Source organism: Babylonia areolata, chromosome 6 (assembly GCF_041734735.1).
Source record: "Babylonia areolata isolate BAREFJ2019XMU chromosome 6, ASM4173473v1, whole genome shotgun sequence".
NCBI lineage: Eukaryota > Metazoa > Mollusca > Gastropoda > Neogastropoda > Buccinidae > Babylonia > Babylonia areolata.
Window position 1 is genome coordinate 18,818,751 of NC_134881.1, and position 5,000 is coordinate 18,823,750.

Below are 5,000 nucleotides of genomic sequence, written 5' to 3' on the forward strand. Positions count from 1 at the left end.
CCATTTCCTCACCTCTCTTTCTCAACCCCTTTCCCCGCCTTTCTCCTCCTTCACTCCTTTGTCGCCGTTTCTCCTAGTTTTCACAAACCTTTTTCCTCCCTCCCTTTCCACTTTTCTCTTAATTTTCATACCTTCCTCCCTTCCCCCCCTTTTCTCTTCCCTCCCTTTCCCCCCGTTTCCCTCCCTCGCTTTCCCACCTTTCTCCTCCCTCCCTTTGCCACCATTCTTATCCCTTTCCCATCTTTCTCCCTCCCTTTCTTTCCCACCATTCCCCTTCCTCGCATCTTCATTCTCTCTCCCTTTCCCACCATTCTCCTCCCTTTCCCATCTTTCTCCCTCCTTTCTTTCCCACCATTCTCCTCCCTTCGCCCCTTTCTCCTCCCTCCCTTTTCCCCCTTTTCCCTCCCTCCCTTTCCCACCTTTCTCCCCCCTCCACCGTTCTCCCCACTCCCTTTCCCACCCTTCTCCTTCCTCATTTTTCTAACGTTCTCTGCCTCCATCTCCTCATTCTCCTCCCTCCCTCTCCCGATTCTCCTCCCTCCCTTTCTTTTCTCCCCCTCCCTTTCCCATTCTCCCTTTCTATTGCCTTTCTTCTCCTCCTTCCTCCCCCCATTTCTCCTCCCTTTCTCCTTCCTCCCTCCCCCATTCTCCTCCGTCCCTCCCTCCCCCTGCCTTTCCTATTCTACCTTTCTCCTGCCTTTCCTCTCTTTCTCATTCCTGCCTTCCCCTGTTTCTCCTCCCTTTCCTACTTTTCTCCTTCCTTCCCCCCTTTCTCCTTCCTCCCGTGTCATTCTCCTTCCTCCTTTTCTGTTTCCTTTCCCCTATTACTCCTTCATCACTTCTCCCCCTTTATCCCCCCTTTCCAGCCCTTTTCCTTCCTCTTTCTCCTGTTTTCTCCTTCATTTCCCCTCCTTTCCTCTCGTTCTCATCCCTGTCCTACTTTTCTCCTTTCCTCTCTGTCTCCCTTACCCTCTTCCTTCTCTCTCACTCTCTTCCCTTTCTCTTTCCTTCCCCTCCCTCTGTCTTCCATTTCTCCTTTCTCCTTCTCCCTTTTCCCCCTCCTCTATTCCCATATTCTTACTCTACTTCGTCTTTTAGCCCCACCCCGACCACCCCCTTTTATTTAATATGTTAACTATGTTCAGTGTTACGTATACCTGTTACCTGTTGTCATGTGCGTCTGTGCTTTGACGCGTTCGCTGTGTTTTTGGCGTCCATGTTTGTGGAGAGAGAGAGAGGGTGAGAGAGAGAGAGAGAGAGAGAGAGAGAGAGAGAGAGAGAGACGGGGGTTTGGGAGGGGAAGAACAGATATGTGTGGATTCAAAAACGAATCTAGAGCTTTTTGTCTGTTTATCACTATTTTTAAAATGTATGGCTTTCTTTTGCTTCATCTGTCTGTCTGTCTGTCTGTCTGTCTCTCTCTCTGTCTCTGTCTCTCTGCCTATGTCTCTCTCTTTCAACTCTCGTATGCGTGCACAAGCTCTTGTGTGTAAGACATGACTATGTGTAAACTCATTTCAAGAGAATTTGTCAACGAATTACATGGTTTTATCATTCAGAAATGATAGGACACAAAGAAGAAGAAAAAAAAAGGAGATCAAACAATGAAGGTTCCATGACACGGATTTCAGGGACATGCTGTGATCAACGACTGTTAAAAAAGAAAACCCACACCGTTGCATTCATCCCTAACTTATAATGAAACTCTATTTGCTCTAATCGTCCATCAGCAAACGTTCCATCTGTCAACGTACCCATTCAGACTGTACCATGATAAACTGATATACAATACAAACAAACTTCTCTTCTTCTTCTTCTTCTGCGTTCGTGGGCTGCAACTCCCACGTTCACTCGTATGTACACGAGTGGGCTTTTACGTGTATGACCGTTTTTACTCCGCCATGTAGGCAGCCATACTCCGTTTTCGGGAGTAATACAAACAAACAAAATTCGGGCGCTCGGATATTTTAGTTCTCACTCTCTTCAGAACGGAAAACACTCCATCAACAGAACGCGTTTCCAACACTGAAGAAGAGCTGATCTAAAAACACTCGACGAAACGCTTTAAAAGTCCTCTCCAGCTTCCCAGTGCTCTGTTTCTGAGCCCGAGACAGTCCCGATCGTTTCCTGCGTTTATGAACAGCTTTGACATAGACGGCGTCTTCTTGTTTCTGACTTTTTGTTGCACTGGAACTGCCTTTTCGTACATCTTCCCAGAGTTATGGCTTTCGCGGAACAGTCAGTCTCTGGTTCCTGGCCTGCACTAAATCTGTCTTCCCAGGGGTATGTTTATGTTTGTTGAGTGGTTTTACAAATACGTGAAAGACGTTTATAACATTGCCATGGTAGTGTGAAAAGATAACTACCATGATAAAAAAAAAACTATACATAATGACGAAAACGTCAACGAAGAAGAAGCAGCAGTAGTTGATGTAGTGGTTGTGGTGGTAGAAGAAGGAGGAGGAGGAGAAGAAGAAGAAGAAGAAGAAGAAGAAGAAGAAGAAGAAGAAGTGCAACAAGAAGAAGAAAACAAAACAACAACAGCAAAGCAACTGAAACAAACTGTCCACATGATAATCATTCAGTCTCAGTGCACACCAACCAAACCCAATATAAATCCTCTTCCTTCTCAATCAGAGACGTACACTAAAAGACGTGCGTGGATATATGCGACAACAAATCCACAAAATCCACCTGCACTAAGTCGAAAAGCGTCAATGGCACAAATCTGCCTCCTCCCTCTAAATCCATCTTTGATTCCCCCTTCAAATCCCTTTATCTTTCTTTAGACCACTACTTTCCCCAAACATACACCCAGCCCTGCCAATTATGCCCACAACAAGCATTAGTCAAGGAAGAGCAAAGAGACTAAGACACACAGCCAAACTCATGGGTGAATGCTCCCCCCCCCCCCCCCCACACACACACACACCACCCCCGGCAACCCCCTCTCCCTCCCCCACCCCCACCCCCTTGAAAGCAAGACCACAGACGATTCATTAATGGCGTCCCCCAACCAATCGGATTAAAGTCCGGTGGCCCTGCGCGCGCAGGCCTTTCCCCGGCCCTCTTTGTCGAGGCTCTCCGCGGCAATTCTCTTCGGGGACTATGGAAATTGGCTCAAACTGACACCGCCTTTACCTCGCTTGGAACGACAGTCGCACCAGGCAATCTGATTTTCGAAAGCCAGGAGAAACTGGGAGGGTGGGGGTGAGGGTGGGTGGAGGTGGTGTGTGTGTAGGACGCGGGTGTGTGTGTGTGTGTGTGTGTGTGTGTGTGTGTGAGAGAGAGAGAGAGAGAGAGAGAGAGCCCAGAAAGACACAGAACTGTGAAGAAGAGAGAAAGTTGTTGCATTTGCGTGTGGTATCCACACTTGGCAGAGAAAGCTAGGGGGACGCTGACACGTTGCGACGGACAAATTCATTTTCAGCCAGGTTTTTCTTTTTCTTTCTTTTTTTCCTCCTTCTTCTTCTTCTTTATATTCGATCCATACTCTTCCTCTTCCCCTTCCCTTCTCTCTCTGTCTTTCTCTCGCATGGCAGATGTTTGTGGAATGTGTGTGTGTGTGTGTGTGTGTGTGTGTGTGTGTGTGTGTGTGTGTGTGCAAGAGAGAGTAAAAGAGATGTGTATTCTGTGACTGAGCGTGTATGTATGCGCACACGTGTGTGTGTGTGTGTGTGTGTGTGTGTGTGTGTGTGTGTGTGTGTGTGTGTGTGTGTGTGTGTGTGTGTGTGTGTGTGTGTGTGTGTGTGTGTGTGTGTGTATGTTAGAGAGAGATAGAAAGAAAGAGAGAGAAAGATGTGTATTCTGTGATGGAGTGTGTGTGTGTGTGTGTGTGTGTGTGTGTGTGTGTGTGTGTGTGTGAGTGATTGCGCGCGCGTGCGATCGTTTGAGCGCGTGCATAAGAGTAAGCGAGTGCTTCCCACCACCTCCTCCCCACTCCCCCCCTTCCTCCACCCCCCGTTATGCCGATATGTTTGCCCGCAAAGCCTTCCAGCGTGGTCGATCATTCGTCTGATCATCGTCCCGATAACGGAAATGGCAAGCAGGGTCGGGAGAGACGAGAAAATCACAAGGGGTGTGTGCGAGGGGGGTGGGGGGGGGGGGGGGGAGGGAGAACTTACAAAAAAACAAGTCACTTGTATCTGGAAGACAATAGTAACACACACGAGAGATACATGAAAATGCACAGCTAATGTGCTTATTAAGGGGTCATTGCTATTCATGTCAGCACACACACACACACACACACACATATATATATATATATATATATATATATATATATATATATAGAGAGAGAGAGAGAGAGAGAGAGAGAGAGAGAGAGAGAGAGAGATTCTGAATCTGAATTCATCACGTGATTCTCGTTTAGTTCAATGTGAGCAGGGGCCATTGTGGTGTTGTCAGAAAGTCCACGCAGAGACACATACACAGACACAGACACAAAAAGAGAGAGGGGGAGAGAAAGAGACAACAGACACAGTTTACACACAGAACAGACACAGATCAAAATGATAAGGAGAAAAAGACACACAGCGAAATCACAGCATGCACACAACTGGATTATCTCTCAACCCCTCTCCCGACATTTATTTGTATTTCTGTGCGAAATTCGGGCTACTCTCCACAGGGAGAGCGCGTCGCTGTACTACAGCGCCACCCATTTTTTTGTATTTTTTCCTGCGGGCAGTTTTATTTGTTTTTCCTATCAAAGTGGATTTTTCTTCAGAATTTTGCCAGGAACAACCTTTTGTTGCCGTGGGTTCTTTTACGTGCGCAAAGTGCATGCTGCACACGGGACCTCGGTTTATCGTCTCATCCGAATGACTAGCGCCCAGACCACCACTCAAGGTCTAGTGGAGGGGCAGAAAATATCGGCGGCTGAGCCGTGATTCGAACCAGCGCGCTCAGATTTTCTCGCTTCGTAGGCGGACGTACGCGTTACCTCTAGGCCATCACTCGGTAAGAACTGACCGTTTTGTGAAAAGTTCAGTCCG

General features: G+C 47.5%; 1 protein-coding gene across 1 annotated transcript in view; it reads left to right on the top strand.

Annotated features, from left to right (window-relative positions):
- LOC143283312 (glutamate receptor ionotropic, kainate 2-like) overlaps positions 1 to 5,000 on the top strand; it is a 609,057-nt gene that overhangs the window by 495,925 nt on the left and 108,132 nt on the right. The window lies entirely within an intron of this gene.